We start from the raw sequence: 16,817 nt of genomic DNA on the forward strand, positions 1-16,817 counted from the left end.
GGCTAAAAAGAGAACAAAAACTGCAACAAAAGACCAACAAATAGTTGACTCTGTTCCCAGGCAAATAAAAAAGAATGGGTTTGGATCGTCACTGCTGTCCCTTTGTTTACCGAATGCAGTAACAAAAACAGCCAGGAAAGAAAAAAAAATATTCCCTGATAGCGACAATTTATTGTGGGTGAAGCAGGCTGGGACATGCCCCAGGGAAGGAGGGCCAGGCTCCGTGTGGATCTGCTGGGGATGGGAAATAAACGTGCTCAAAAGCACTTAGAAAAACCTGAAAGGACCAGCCCTGATTGCAGCAGTTAGAAGTGATATTTTCTTGGCAAGGAAACAAAAAGCAAATTCATAGCAGGTTTGGAGCTGATCTTACTGGCTTACATGGGATTTTATACTTAGGTAATTCTATTGTTGGCTGGAGCTACCTGATTTATGCCTGAATAAGGTCCTGATCCTGCTAATATTTACTGATGTACTTTAGTTTTACCTTTTGCCCCAAGACATCCTACTAATTTCCCTGCAGTGAAGGTAGTCTGCAGAGCTGGGACCTTCACAAGAGGAAAATCTGTGTTGTAATGCCTGAAAGCAGAGGAAATTTCACAGTGAGTCATTAACTCCCCCAGGCTGTGGCTGTCCCCCAGCCCCAGGCAGGACACCCAAGGCTGCCAGTGCAGCCCCACAAAATTCAGAGAGCAGTGGGGGAACATCCTTAGCACCAACCTGCAGCTGCATCGAGCTCTGAGTCTCTGCAGCACAAACCATCACTTTAACACTGAGTTTACTCTCATGACACCCCTCTCCCCAGGGCAGAGCCTCCAAACAGGCTGCCAAACCCAGCAGAAGACATTTGGACTGGTTGTTTCCATTCAAGAAAATTGCATTTATTGTCAAAAAACACCGTGTTTACCCTGTAAGGTACAAGAGATGGATTCTTCCATCAAACAGTGTCCTTTGGCAGTGAAACCTCTGGGAGTGCTTCAAAGGGAGCAGGAGAGTAAAAACCTGTCTGAGGTGAGAGGAGCAGCATAAACACCTGTCTGAGGTGAGAGGAGGATGCCCAGGAGGAGAAGCTGTGAGCTCACCCACAGCAGCCCCAGCATTCTGGCCAGTGAGATGTCCCCGTGGCTCACTTGCCCCTCACACGCTGCTGAAATCAGACAAATGAAATTTTAAAAAAGGGGCAGTGAGTCCCGGAGCAGCTGCTCTCCTCCCTGCCGCTGCCAAGCCTCGAGAGCACGGCTATTCCTGGGCGCGGGGAGAATTAATTTGCTTTACAATGGGCTGCGAGGGCAGCCGGGTGTCTGAGCAGCACCTGGAGCCAGCCCTGGGGGTGCTGGGGGGTCCCCAGAGTGAACCCCCCTGTACAAACCCTGCTGGGGACACCTGAGTGCCAGCCCCAGCCCAGCGAAGCTCAGGTGCTGCTCACACACCTTGGGGCACTGCTGTGGGACCTCTGTCCCCCAAAACACACCTGGCAAAGGGGGCAGTGGTGGGTCCAGAGCTTGCCTCCATCCCAGAGCCCCCAGTGCCCCCGGGAGTGATGGGGTTTGTGTCCCCTGAGCCCCAGGACCCTGCCATGACCACCCGGAGGTTCTGCACCCTGGCTGCTGAGGCTGCAGGACTGGAGACAGCACCCCAAGGCGCTTCCAGAGCAGCTCCTCTGAAACGGGCTTTGTTTATGCCTCAGCAGCCTGGAGAAATGAATATTGCCTGCCCAGAAAGATTTAAATGTACATAAAATTAGAAGGAGGAAGTGTTAGCTAAAATTTCATGCTTCTGGGAGGCAGACGGTTCGTTAGCAGTACTTTAATGAGGCTCTAACCCCAGTGTAATGCTTTTATTAATGCTCGTTGCTTAGTGAGTGCCAACTGCTTGGCTCCTCTCCGACAGCCCGGCTGGTCCACAAAGAGAGGGCTTGAGGGGTCCTTTGATGCAAAACGTGAGCACATTTCCCCCACAGCCAGGACAAACGACAGTTGGTGAGGGGAGACAGCCCCAAACCCAGCAGATGGTGCCCAGAGAGGCGAGGCAGCGAGAGCAGGAGGGGACACGGGAGGGAAGAGAGAAGGGAGAAGATGAGGTGCCAGTTATGCCATGCTCCTGTTGGCTGCAGCCGGGTCAGCACCAGGGTCAGGCAATGAGCAGGACATCAAGGATGGGTGTGCTGGAGGTTTGGTGGCAAGGACAGACATGGGGAGGTGCAAGGTCCAGGAGCCCAGCACTCAGCCTGCTCTCCCCACTCTACTGCTGCAGATATCTCGTGTGCTTCAAGCCCAAAGCCGCATCCAGATCTCACCTGCTTTGGTCAAACCAGAGTCCTTAATCCAACAAACTTCCAAACACCCAAGGCACCCATACCCCAAAAGCCCCACTGTGACCATGAAGGGAGAGCCTGTGCCTTTGAGGTGCTCCCAGCCCTGCTCTGGAGCTGATGCAGGAAGGAAAACCAGCAGAGGATGGAGTCCCTCTCCAGTCCCTCTGCCCTGCTGCTGGCTGCAGAGGGGAGGAAGGGACACCCCCTGCTTGTGGGGTGATCTCTGCCCTGCGACACCCTTGCCCACGCTGCTGGCTGCAGAGGGGAGGAAGGGACACCACCTGCTTCACCTGCTTGTGGGGTGATGCCCAGGCACCCTGAGCACACCTTTGGACGTGGCTGTGGGAGGACAGAAGGACAAGGATCACCCCAGCAGCTGCTGGGACACTCCCCCAGCCCTCCTGGGAGCCGAGGTGAGCATATGCCGTATGCTTCTCCTCCTGTTCCTGGAAACACTGAATAGAGGGATTAAAAACCACCCCTCACAGCCCGAAAGAACAGAGCCAAGGCTCTGGCTGGTATTCCAGCACAGCAGAGAACAGGTGGGCTGCTGCAGGAATGGGAACAGCTTGTGGGAGCCTCTCCCTGGCTCTGCCTGCAGGGCCACCCCTCCCAGGAAGGTGCCAAGTGGAATCCCACGCTGCTCCTGGCACCGCAGCACAATCACATCCCAGGAGCAGCAGGGAGCTGGGTCTGCTGTCCCACCATTGTCTGATGGCCCCAGGGGCAACCAGAGAGTCCTGGCAAAGAAAAGTTCAGCATCGTGTCATCATCAGCTGAAACAGACTTTCATGTCATTTTAGTCAAATTAAAAAAAAAAAAAAAAAGGAAGAAAATTATTCAGAGAAAAGAGGAGGCTGCCAGGGCACAGAGTGAGGGGTGAAACACAGAGTGAGGCAGGAATGACCAGGGAAAAAGCTCCTGTCCTCAGTGCATTCTGCCCAAATCACCACACTACAAAATCTCTGAACTAGAAAATTCACAATGTATTTTTTTTCTCCACATAAAACTGACAGATTCAAAGCCAAACATGGAAATATCTCAGGGTGCTGATGTGCATTTTTTCTGTTAAAGTTTCTCTAAAATCTGGCCTGCTTCTTGTGAAAGGAAAAAAAAACAGAGAGAAAAAAAGAAACAGGATATTTTTCAAGTAAAATTAGTTAGATGCAGCCATTTTTAAAGTGACTGCTATAGGCAATTGGGAAATTGGTAAAATAAAAATGTTTACCCAAGAATTTTTTGCCAAAATGTGGTGTGGTTGTTTGTTTTTGAAAATAAGAAGTTCTAAATTTATCAGAATTCAGAATAAAGCAGATTCTAGAAATGAAAACGAAACACAGAAAATAAAATATGGCAAAATATGGCAAATGCTGTGAAATTTCCATCTGGAATTTACAGCAGCGTCTAAAGCCCACTCACACCAGACAGTAAATTCTTGTTCCTAGCACAATAAAATAGTCCCATAATAAATCTTTTTCGTTTCTACTGGCCCCATCCAAAGCTTCCCTGCACTGACAGTGAGACCTTGCAGGTCTCTGGGGCCTGGGCATCACTTTGCACATGGCAGCAACTGTGCCAGCCTGAAACACAACGTCCAGAATCCCACAGCTCCTGTGGCAAAACAGGAGCAACTTGGCATTTAAAATGGATTTCATCCATGGCATAAAGCAGAAGAGTTTTGTCCCAGTGCAAAATGGGAAAACAAGGTAAAAAAACTGAGCACAGCTGTAAACAAGATGCACATTGGCAGCCCTCATCACCCTGGCAAGGGTAATTGCCCTCGAGTTTAATCAAGGTAGAAGGAGGGGATTTGGAAGCACCACATGCATGGCACACTTCTCTGCTTTGTCACATCACACTGAACACTCGATAAAAGATCCCTTTGAAGAGGAGCCAAGCCCATCCTCACTTGAGCACAGGGATACTGCACTGGGTTCACTGAGCTGGGCTTCCACTTGGGCAAAGAATTTGTAAGAGGCAGAAAAAAGAGGAGGAGTGAGCAGACAGTGTTGCAGCTCAAAGAAAACTACCCAAGACAATAATTAATTATTGGGGCTTGCCTCTATTTTTTTTTTTTCTGGCAGTGGGACAAACAGACTCCTGTATTAGTAAAATGTATCCTTCTCTACAGATTTGGATATGTGCCAGTAAAGATTAAAAAATCACTTGCCATCTCCCCAAAATCACGAGATGGGTAAGAAAATAAATAGAATAAAGAAGATAATAGTAACAAAGGGTTTTCTTCTGTGTCTTTGTTTCTGAGCTGTTGCCCTGCCAAGCTAATTTCAACAGAACCTTGGTTAAAGGAATATTAGGGAAGGTGAGACTTTCCCATCATTACATCAGAAGAGTTCAGTTTCCCAGGAAAGCAAATCTGTAATGCCATGAGATCACTTCCAGCTGACAAATCTGAAGTTTGTTTTTAGAAGGCTAAAAACAACAACAACAAAAAGATAAAGAATAAAAAAACCCAGCACCCAAATGCAGATCACTTGGACATGGGGAATTTGGGCCCAGCCAGAGCGGGTACTGTGCCATCCTCCTGCTTTCAGTGAGGGCAAAATTCCCGGGTTTCCTTAGGGAATCCAGCTTGGGCAGAGGTGTGAGTGGTGATGGATCTGCTGCCTCAGCCAGACAGGCGATTTCCCAGAGCCATTTGTGCTGTGCTGTGACCCCAGCAGGAGGGGCTGGGGCAGTTCCCCTCCAGGTTTGCTCCTGGCAGGCACAGAGGAGTGCTGCCCACCCAGGGCAGGGCAAGGCACCCACTCACCAGGGGCTGATGGAGGCATCCTCCTCCTCCTGCCCGTGCCACAGCCCCAGCCAGGAGCACAAACAGCCTCTGCCCACCATCCCTGCTCCCTTCCAGCCCGTGCCCAGCTCCCCCAGGTGTTGTTTGCTCTCCCAGCTCAGCTCTGGCTCAGAGAGAACTCACCACAAAGGCTCAGCGTCGTTGCTATTGATTCTCAGCCCCAGCCTGGGTTTGTTGAGGTGACCAAGTGAGTGGCAGGTGGTTGGTTCTTCTGCTTGTTTTCTGCTGGATGGGGACACCAAATATTTGCTTTCTGAAATATTTGCAGCAGCTCCACTACAATTAACGACATCATCTGAAGTGCTCAGAAAGGGTGGGGGAGTGCTCCCGTGCCTTGCTCTCCCTTGAGCTTTGCTGAGATGACACAGAAACCCCTGGGCTGTGTTGCTTTGCCATGGAGTGCATCTCACAGGCAGCACGTGATGGATTAACCTCTGGTTTCACTGGAAGGTGCCCACAGGGGTGGATCTGGACTCCTGGCTTCTGATCCATCCAGACCACTCTTAGGGAACAGCTTTCACTAACACGTGCAGAGCAGCTAAAGCACTCACCAAACCAATCCTGTGGCAGCAGAACAATTTAGGCCTTGCATTTCAGGAACAACAAAACTGCCTGGGGGCATGTGCTAATTACAGACTACTCCTATCAATCCAGTTTACATTGCAAGACACCATCCAAACAAGCAACCAGAGGAAGAGTGACTTTCCTTTGATGAGAGGAAGCTCCAGCTATGATCAAGCATGGATGTTGCCATCAAGGCAAATTTAGGGAAGGCTGAGCCAAGTCCTCCTCTGTATGAGCTGCACAGACTGTCCAGCAGCTCTTGTCTGTAGTAGAATCATCGAGTGATGTGCTCTCATCTGAGACCTCCAGAAGTGCTGAGTTCTGGACAAGTTTTCCCTGCCTCAAAACACATTCACATCATGGCCATATTTCAAAAATAGACCAGGACTTTTGGAGACAAAATTCTCCATTGCTGAGATGTCCAAAGGCCTTCGTGCTCCAAGGTTCTCACAATGTCTCCAGATGCAGGAGAGGCAGAGGGAGAAGTTTCCTCCAGGCAGGGATTGCTGCTGCAACAGGGATTCAAAGCCACAACTCAGCAGAAGCTTTGCAAAAGGGAGACACCTACACAGACCACAGGATTGCTTGGGCCTGAGTGCTGCATCCAGAGATCTGCTGGGGAAATGCCACTGCCTGCAGGATGGCAGAGTCTGGATCCATCCAACCTGGCAAGTCTGGCGTAGAGACTCTGGCCAGTGGTTTCAAGCCATGGCAGCCTCTTCCCCAGCTCTCACTGTTCCTCATACCCTCTCCTGGTGAGAGAGGCAATCATTTAGGAGTGGATTTTTAACTCAGTGCCACAGATCACTGATAGGATCAGGCCCACAGAGCATGCAGGGTATGACTCAGTGCTAAGCACCTTTTATTCTGCAATCTTCCTAGGCAGACAATATGCTTTTGGCTTCATGATACATTCTGCAGTTTCTCTCTTTTCCTTTTTTTTTTTTCTCTTGTAAATACTTTGCCATGTCAGAATCTGTCAAACAACTCCTTGTGCCATGTTTTCACAAGAATCCTACTTGCTGGCCGGTGCCAAGCTCCCTTTTAAACAATACTCAGTGAAGCATTGCACTGCCTGTGCTCTGCTCTCGCATGCCATATTTAGACAAAAGCCAGGGAATTCCCTGCCCTAGATGAGGGCTTGAATGAGTGTGCTCCTCTCCCACCTCAACTAAAAAAGCATGTGTTCACATCAGCCAGGCCTTCCACCCAGCTTTATTTTTAATTCATTCCACACTTGGATTTATTTACCTAGAAATCTGAAGTAGGTGGGAGGGGAAGGAAAATTCAAAGAAAACAAAACAAAACAAGTGAATGCGACCACAGACACATGCTTAGTCCTGCTGGGTCCATTCCCAAAGAAACCAAAACCAGTGGAGTAAAACCACCCAAACCCCACACTGACAAACGTGAGAAAAACACTCAAACCCAGCCCCACCGCACAGCTGGCAACAGCTGGATCATGGCCACAGGTGGCTTTACATCAGCCCAGGGCAAGCAAGCAGCTGGCACTGCTGCAGAGTGCCCAGGGGGCTCTGGCAGAGCACCTTGTGCACACCTGGCTGCTGTGGAGGGAAGTGTTATGTATATTGTGGCAGTTCGTGCTGATAAAAAAATTAAATATATATATATAAAATATAAAACCTTGAAATCACTCTAGCAAGGGAAAAGGAGATTACTTCACAGGGTGGTGAAACCACAGCTGGCAGCCGAGGAGGAGATGTGTCATTAACATAGGAAGTGAACCTAGAGGGCACAGGAGATGGACATTCTCAGTGGTATGAACAGGAGAACGCCCAGGGATGATGGCCCATGGAGATGTTCATCTTAGACAGAGGGGACCATCAAGGACATACATCTGAGTGCGGGATTCCAGAACCCAAGAGTGGACACACATCAATTCCTGGACGAGGTTTTGTCCAGCCCAGGACAGAGAACAGAGGCAACATGAATATGAAGAACCTGGAGGAAAGACAAAGGGACTCTGCCCGGGCAAGAAAAAGAGTATAAGAATGGACCATGCCAAGTGGCATTGGTGAACAGGGGATTTGGCGCAATAGAGGCTGATCTGAGTTCACCCAGCTCCGATCCCGGGGTTGGTGCTGCCCTTGACTGTCGGGTCTGTACATCAGTCACAAATAAATTTCATGTTTATCTTTATTAAATTGGCAGGATCAGTGTTTAACCACACCAGAAGGAAGCCCTGGGCGGGTCGGGGCGGTGAGAGGGGCTGTCACTGCACGCACGGCCCCGCACGTCCCCGTCCCACCAGCCCCATCCTGACCCTGCCCAAGTCAATGGGGCTGCGGAGCCTTCTGGAGCGCTATTGAAACGCCACATTCCAGAGCACTGTGCTAATCGCTCCCCGCCAGCCCTCCAGCAGCACTCCCTCACTGATGTTTAAATTCTTTGCCGCACTTTTGTCCGCAGCGTTTGGGCCCCCCCGGATTTTTTGACATGTGGTCCTTCCGCTCGCTGCCAAGTCTGCTGGGAGAGGATGTCAGCCTCACAGCACCAAAACAGATGCTGTCCATGCATTAACTCTGCCGGAAAAGCTTCAGATAAAGGCCTGTCTGCCCTCCTCTCCTGCCCCATGAACACTGCAAAATATTCATTTCATCTGCCCCAAGAATCTGCTTAGGAGAAAATTTGAATCCTGAAATTGAGTCAGAACACTATCAAGTACAGTGTACATGGCATGAAACATGGCATGAAATACTCTGAAAAACAAGGCAGAATTTGCACTAGATTATTGTTTTCATGTACATATATAAAATCCATCACAGCTATCTCAAAGACATCCATTCTGCTGGTAGTGATGCTGGGGACCTCACTGCACACAGGATGCAGACAGGCACCTTTTAACTGCTGGCACTTAATTCTGCCCAGTGTGGCTTGAGCTGACAACTGAGACATCACTCAAGCCTTGACTAGCCTGGTGCTCCTGGTGTTATTGCTGCTGCCAGGAACATTCTGGGGACAGGGAGAGAGGAAAGAAATGATATGGACAGAGCTGTAGAGTTATGAAATGCACCCTTAGGATCATATGTTCAAGAGCACTCAGTTCCTGTTTAGGAACCTAAATGAAGTTGGCAGGATTTCAGAAGTGCTTAGCATCTATCAGCTCCTACTGAGAACATGCTGAGCTCTTCTTAAAATTGTCAGGGAAAAACAATTTGAAGATAAGAGCCAGCTTGTGGCTTACAATTAACATCATTGTATGGGTCTTCAGAGTAGCCTGGCAAGAGCAAGAATAGCTGCTTTCACAGAAGATATTGTACATGAATCCACATCTCCAAGCACAGGACCAGGTCTGTAAGCAGTCACCCCACTGGCTGCCTCCTGAAAGAGCTCAGCACCCCAAGAATTTTCCACTTTGTGTCAGTGATGCCTTACAGTGTGGAGTAAGTGGGAGTTTGCACCTGACCACGCCAGGACCAACCACATCAGTGGAGTGAGAAGGACCCAAATGAGTGCTTAAAAATTCAGAACATAACCCACAGGGCAACTGTGAAAACATCTGGAGAAATGCACTAATTTGGGCCTAACTTATATTAGGTTCTGGCATATAATTAGTAGCAAAACTAAGTGCCAGTTGGTGCCTTCTGTCTTTGAACCCCAAAGTGCTCTTTGTTCCGAGATGGTGTGAAAGATGTTTTATCCCAGTGGTGACAAACAGCTAACACCATGGGAACCTTCAACAGACAGAAAGATTTGTCAAATCTCTCCAAACACTTCCAGAGGCATCAATCCAGCAAAGAACTGAGTCAGCAGCAGTCCCACTTGCCCTCCTGGAACCACTGATATATTTAAAAGGAAGGCTGTGAATTCAAATCCTCCCACTGCTCACAGCTCCTCCAGCCCTGAACCAGCTGAACCTTGGTACCACACCAAAAAAAAAAAACCCAAACCAAGCACAGCAGCTTGTGCCAGGCTTCAGCTCATCCAGGGATATATTATAATGCTTGAAGGGGACGAAGAATGAATTCTTCTCATCAAGATCCTCTTTTCACTGTGTCCTTCGTCTTACACTGAGATTCCAGCAGCTATCTTCCAGGTAGGAGCAGCTTGCTTATCCTTGCTTTCCATTTATTTCAGGGGTCACAATGTCTGTCTGCTCCTTGGCTGGCTATATTGCTTGGTCTAATTCCACAGAAAAACTCCAGAGATTCTTCTGGGGGCAGCAGGAGCTGAAGGATCTCATGAACCTTACTACCAAGAAGTCCCTTGACTCACCTTGGTGTCGAGGTGGAGCTGTAATTTAATGTACTTCCCTAGATGAGGTGCTACACCTCAGTCAGAGCAGCCAGAGGACACTACCCCTCATGGCATTAGGACATCACAACTTCCTTTTTTTTTTTCTCTTTCAGCTTAGGAGAAGCTTCATGTTTTCTCAGTAACAGATCAAAATCCCTCTTGTTGAAGGTGGAAGCAAAATTATTGATTCCAGAGGAGCTCCTGCTCCCAGCCCAGCTCAAGAATCCAGGAGAGAGATTAAACATCATGCAATCAAGCAGTGGCAGACTTTACAAGCTCTGGCCATATTGATTTATCTCCTGACATCTTGACATGAAAGCAGAACAGCAGAAGAAAGCATAGCACTATTTTCCGTTCTGACTAAAACAAGTAGTCCAAAACATGCATGAATTTAATTTGTCACTCCTCAAATATAATGACTCATTATGATTCATTACTCCCAAGTATTCTAGCTCATTTTCTACAGCTAATTAACCTTGTAAGCAACAATTCACCCAACAGAGGATCACTCTATTGCCATGGGGAGGCTGCATTCTGCCTGCTCCTGTAGGAGAACAGAAGTGCTTGCCATGGTCTGGCCAAGGGGCACTGCTGCCCTTTCTCTCCTGAATTTGCTGAACGGGAACAGCCTGAGAAAACTCATTTAGAAAAAAAAATAAAAATGGAGAATTCTCCGTTCCAGTGAGCAACATATGCTCAATCCAAACACAGTCTCCTTGGGAGCAGGGAAGGGCTGGTTGGCCATTGCTGCAGCCACTGAAGGGTAACAAATCCCTGTCCTTTGCACAGCTGAGCTGAGCTCAACTAGGCAGGAGAGAGGAGGGTGACAAGGAAGGTAAAAATACTTATGCTCATCTGGAGCAGTGAGAGGAATGGTGACTGGGGCAGATCCCTGGGATGACGCCCTGTCCTAGGGAAGCTATGGGCTCACACAACTGGGTGGAGCTTGGACAAGACCTTTCAGTCTTTCTCTTGGTCCCTTTTATACCCTGCTCAGTTTTAAACATCCTCTCAACTTCTCATATATATTTAGACCAAAGAAAAACACCATTAAAATGCCAAGGAGGCTTTCAAGACAATTGTTATATTAAACTAGCTTCAATCCTAAACTCTGCTCCTGTGAAATCACTCACTGGACAGCTCACTTTAATCCTGAATTACTAATTAAGTGCTGCTGTCACTGTCAGATGATTGCTGTTTTCACAGGTCAACCACAGCAGGAAAGGGAATTTGAACAAAACACTGCCTGACCCCAGGGATTTACAGACAGCAACTTTATACCATGGTATAAAGTCACAAGACCTTCACTGCAGAAGTCTTCTTCATGAAGCAGCAGTGCCAAGAGCTGAGCAGTGCTGCTGGTTTGGAGCACCAAATGCCATTTTCCTGGCGTGGCCTCGCGCTGCTCCCACGGAGGCTGCACCGGAGGCGGCCCCAGCGTCACCCCGTGAAACCCAAGAGCTGTGTCCATTTTTAGAACCAGCCTGCCCGAGGATCTGCTGCATTATCTGGGCAACACGTAAGGGAACAAGATGAACTGCAGCTCCCCCAGCCACTTATTTACCTTCTGTTTAAACAGAGCCTCTGCAGCTCCCCGCCCGTGCTCCCACTTGCTCGGCACCTCGCACAGGGCTGCTGCTCTATTTTTAAAGGCATGCTGCTGGCTTTCATCTGAAGCTGCCTGGGTTTTTTGGTTAGTTTTCTTTTTATTTTTTTTTTTTAGCTTCCATACTCTTTAAACTAATTTAAAACATGCTGGCAGATAAAGGCGGTGAGGGGAGATACAGTGAATGCACCATGGTTGGTATTGCAAGTTGAGATTAAGGCAAGAGGTGCAACCCAAATAGCATAAAAATGAACATTTAAACTCAGTGATTAGGGTCAGACAGCAGGAGTCCTTGCTAAGGGGACCGTCTTCCATGTATTTGGAGTGGGAATCATTCCAAATTTGAACCAAGACTTTAGGATTTGTTCTGGCAGCAAACACACTGGGGTGCTCACAGCAGGAGGAACAGCAAGTGGCAGCTGTGAGGAGCCCTGTGAGGAAATGTGGTCCCTGAAACACACTTGGAATATTCTGGGGAGTTAAAGGCTCTGCTGGTCCCTGTCCTGAGCCCACATGAGCAGCACTGCCTTCAAGGCCTTGCACAATCCCACAGGCGGAGGAGGTGCTGCTGAGAGTCTCCAGCACTGCAGGAAGGTGGAAGGGTGCCAGAAACACGTGGCATGAAAATCCAGCATCCCTACCCATGGTTGTTATCCCAGGATGACCTAAACACCCTTCGACAGGGAGGCTGCTCAAGCTTGACCCAAAAGCCTCAGCAGTAATTAGAAAAAAATGTTGAGGCCATGAACACTGACAGGTTGTCAATAGGGAAGATGGTTGACTACAATAAAAAGAGAAACCACTTCCAAAACTTCACATTTTGAGAGCTTAGAGATTTCCTAGCCCACACCTTTGGTCTAGAATTTTCTCAGCTAATGTTCAGGCTCTGTCAGCACTGCCCTGAGCATCCTGCTGATGGTCCTGGTGCTGCAGACACACACCTGGCTGGGCTGCACTGGGCAGGCTGAGCTGGGCTCCATTTCAGATTCAGGACATCTCTGAGAACTGGTTGAAAGAGGCCTCTCTAACGCTCCCATCAGATGCTGATGGGCCTTTTTGTGCCAGGAAAACGGATGTGTGCAACAACAGCAAAAGTGCCTGGAAGCGTCCCAAAGCCTGGGTGAAATGGGGGAATGTTGAGTGGCATCAGACAAAAGGAGCAGTGATTTAATCTCCACAGATGGGGAGGAGGGAGCCGTGTCAGGAAAAGCAGGAGGATGAGATTAGCTAGGCAATAAAATGAAAATGAGCAAGAGGTGGAGAGCACTGTGCTGAGATAAGAGGAGGTGGATTACAGGGCTGGCAGATGGAAAGGGAGCAGGCAGCCAAACAGTGAACAAAAACCAGGTAATAAATCTGTAAAAATTGTCATCAACAATGTTAAATACCATTTTCAGCCCATTTTCTCCAAGGAAGGAAGTGGTTATGGCAGAGGGATGTGCTGTGCCACCCCCTCAGGGTGCAGTGATGCCTCCAGCCCCAGCAAGGTGTGTTTGCTTGGCCCCTCAGCTCCTGCAAGACAGCCAGAATCCTTCCTCACACATGGATAAGCAGCCCTTTACACAAAAGGTGAAAGAAATTACTTCTTTCTGGAGGGTTTGACCATCCATTTGACTCAGCCTAATTCAGGAAAGCGACACCTCGTCTCCTCTGCTGCTGAAAAGAGAATTTCCTCCAGCCTTGCTGGAGCACATTAGGCTGGGTATCTCAGTTCCGGCTGATAAGGCAGCTTTTATCAAGAGACTTTCATTAATGCAGCTTAACTGGCAATAGACAATTGATAACAAGCAGACATTTGACCACAATTTAAGTCATTAAGCCCTTGACCACCATGTTTTTGGAAGATAATCTCTGGAATATCTTAATCTGTGTCATTTTAGCAAAGGCATGCTGCAGCTTTCCAAATCTGTGAACCCCCCAGCCTTCCATTACCCAAGGCAGGGCAGGGCCTGCTGGCAGCACAGCTATCTCAAGAGGTCACTTAAAAACATTTATTTTTCATTGCACTTTAAATCTGGGAGAGGAAATTAGTGGACAAAGAGAAGTAATTACCTTGTGAGTCTGAGACTCCAGGACAGGGACAGCTCTTTGCTCTGCGCCTGCCCCAACAGAGTTTGGGCAAAGGAGCAGCACTGGTGGCTCATATGTCATTGCAAACATCTGTGTGGAATAATAAATACCTGTTTTGAGCTGAAAATCTCTCACCCAAATGTGGGACAAGGTCACATTAACCCTGTCCCTGCTGAGTTGGGTTTCATGCCTGCCCCTTCTTTATTCCCAAGTGGATACCTCTTCCCCTCCATACCCCTTTAGCTCATTTAATGTCTCTCCAACCTCCAGCACAACCAGGAGAGGACACAAACAGATCACAGGGTGCTGCTTGGGGAGAGGGATGAGGCCAGGGGGAAGGCATGGACAGCCTAGATTAGAAGTTCCTCATCCCAGACCCTTCTGGAAAATCCCATTCCTCCCTATCAGGGATAAGAAACATTTCTACCATGCTGAAATGAGTGCATTTAAGAGCATTTTTTCCCTAGGAAGGCACAGTGCTTAGGCAGTTCTTGGACAGACTGTGGGAGTTAAGTGCAGGAAATTCAATACTCTCTGTTATACACCAGAGGTCAGGCTAAGGGTCCCTTCAGATCTAAACCATAAATTTTTCAAACCATTACCAAAAAAGCCCTTCCAAAACCCCCTCCAGTCTTCCACTCAGCTTCTGGAAAACTTTTCAATAACAAGATCTGGTTGCCAAATGTTAACAAAGAGGCCAAAACCATCAGGACCCATGTTTAGCTGCAGTTTTTGTGGCAGCCTGGCAGCACAGCCAGCCAGGAAGGCTCTGGAAGCAGCATTCCCTAAGGAATCCCAGAGCTGCACCTGGGCTTCCAGCTCCACAGGGAGCTCCCAGCTCCCCATCTGACCCCAGGAGCTGCTGCACATCCCAGGCTGTTCCAGGCTGGGATGAGGGCTAGCTCATCCTGCTGGAAGCCAAAACTGAAAACATTGTGTGGACACAAACCTCTGCTGTGCCCAGAGGGGAGGAGCAGCCCCCAGCCAGCAGGGAGAAATGGATTCAAGGAATGGCTGGGCTGAAGGGAGGGCAGCACGGAATGGTGCCTCTGAGGGAGGTTTTACAGGAGGACATCAGGCCAAGGAAGTGCCCCACACTGACTTACCCAGCTGGGACATGCCCAAACCCAAAATCCAGCCAGGAGGCTGCAAATGCTGCAGCTGAAGTCAGTTGTGTCAGGTCCTGGCAGCAGGTGCCAGGAGGAGCTGATTTCCACCCCAGGATTAGCAGCAGGATATACAGCACATTCTCTCTGCAAAAGTGTGATCATATCAAAGCTCCATCTGTACTCAGAGCTATTAATGACTGCTGGGGGAGAACTAACATTTTTTTCCTATTACCAGTTAAATAAGCTTCCCACACCTTGAGAACTAACCATTCCTTTTTCTTTAAAGATATGTCCATACATACCTTTTTCTTTCAATACAGATAATCTACACATATCTAGGGAGAGGGACAGTTGCACAGATTTTAGAACCCAGAATATTTTAAATGCTCTGTTTATCCTTTTTTTTTAGAGGAGCTCAACTGTTCTCAGCTTGGATGCAAATACACATACTTCCAGTCTAGGTATTTTTGGTGAGGAAGAAAAGATAAATAGATAGTGCATTTCAAACGTCACACTTTCAGCTGCCTTTATCTAACTTTGGTCAAGAATTTAAAGCTTTGCACTGAACACCAGCACATTTCAAGCTTCAGCTGTAATTCTCTTCTCCTGACAAGAATTTGCTGCTAACAGAGCCTATCTGTGACATGGGAACCAACAGGCTGAAGCTGAAACTGAGGCTGTCAAGCTCACTTCACTTATTAGTTATGAAATGGGAAAAATCAGTGAGCAGTGGCGTCACATGGAAACATGAGTGCAGCAGTGACACCGCCCTTCAAACGGTGTCAGCACTCAAACCAGGCTATAGATTATTTGGAAAGTAATAAACACTGACCTCGTGATCCTATTCTGGGCTGGTCCTGTGACAAAAAAGGGAAAAAAACCCCTAAACCATCAAAACAAAACCAGAAGCTGACAGCCCCGAGCAGCTGGCACCAGGGGTGAGGGCAGTGCCCGGCTGTGAGCTGGGACCTCGCTGCCCAGTGCCAGCCCCTGGGCTGGGGACAGGGTGATTTACAGGGGAACAACTGCTGCAGTCACCCCAGCTGCCTGCTGCAGGGAGAGGGGCTGCTCCCTCTTCCCTTCCTTATTTTTTTTAATTTTAAGGCAAATATCCAGTGCCAGGCTGCCCTGCTGGTTTGCCCTCACAGCTCAGAGATGGTTTCACAGAGAGCTGAGCTGCTGTTGTCCCACCAGGAGGGCTTCCATCCCCAGGATAACACATGACTCCCCTGAGCCTCCCACCCTGAGCTCACTTCAGATGCTCGGAATGACTTTTCCTAATCTTCAGCACGTCAAACCTTATTAGTTGATTTTATTAAATCTCTCTCCAAACATCTCTGAAGTAACACTTGGTGTTGCTGTATCCCAAAATAGCCACTCAGTCTGAGCTTTTGGCAGCCAGCACAGAGGCTGGATGAGACCCTGGAGAGTCAGATTAAGAAGGAAACTCGCACCCAACCCTCTTGTCCTTTTGACTTGCACAGCCCCTTCCCAGCCCCACACAACCCCAAACCTCTTTTACCTCAGGAGCTCTGCAGGCATCGCTGCTTCTCCAGCTGCCTTGAGCTCCAAACTGGGCCCAGGACAAAATCCTGCTGGCAAACAACTCCAGGTGTAGATCTGCAGTGATGGTGCAGCTGCAGGAGCCTTCCACCAGCATCCAGATCATTATTCTTCCTGTAACAACAGGCTTTTATTTCTGCTGAGAGGTGAGACCTCCACGAGACAGAGGTACAAAGCCCCTGCCACTGTTAATTATTAAAAGCATTTATCACTGAATCTCTAGCGACGGGCAGGTGGCAAATCTTGGGTGAGCCATAACATTTCCATGAGAGGACTTTCAAGAGGAAAGAGCTGGAGGAAATTACAGTGCATTTAAAATGTAATATGAATTCATATCAGTGACTGTTTTGACACAGCTTTAACCTCTGACTGCAGGGGTTTACAATTTAAAAGACATCTGGCAACGGACAATTTTGTGTGGTAGACAATTTAAAAGACATCTGGTAACTGATGACTTCTCAAAGCCAGAAGTCCATTACATACATTCAAATGAGCTTGAAAAAAGGCACAGGCACATCTGGTGTC

The 16,817-nt window shown here is 48.4% G+C and overlaps 1 long non-coding RNA gene across 1 annotated transcript; it reads right to left on the minus strand.

Annotated features, from left to right (window-relative positions):
* Positions 1-402: 402 nt before the first annotated feature.
* On the minus strand, positions 403-16,033 carry LOC120507191. The gene is made up of 5 exons (XR_005628694.1): positions 15,983-16,033; positions 14,727-14,873; positions 13,603-13,710; positions 5,247-5,348; positions 403-2,296 (listed from the first exon to the last, which is right to left on the minus strand). It is a non-coding gene; the product is annotated as an uncharacterized LOC120507191 (long non-coding RNA).
* Between the last annotated feature and the right edge of the window lie 784 nt (positions 16,034-16,817).

Source organism: Passer montanus, unplaced genomic scaffold (assembly GCF_014805655.1).
Source record: "Passer montanus isolate IOZ18808 unplaced genomic scaffold, ASM1480565v1 scaffold41, whole genome shotgun sequence".
Classification (NCBI taxonomy): domain Eukaryota; kingdom Metazoa; phylum Chordata; class Aves; order Passeriformes; family Passeridae; genus Passer; species Passer montanus.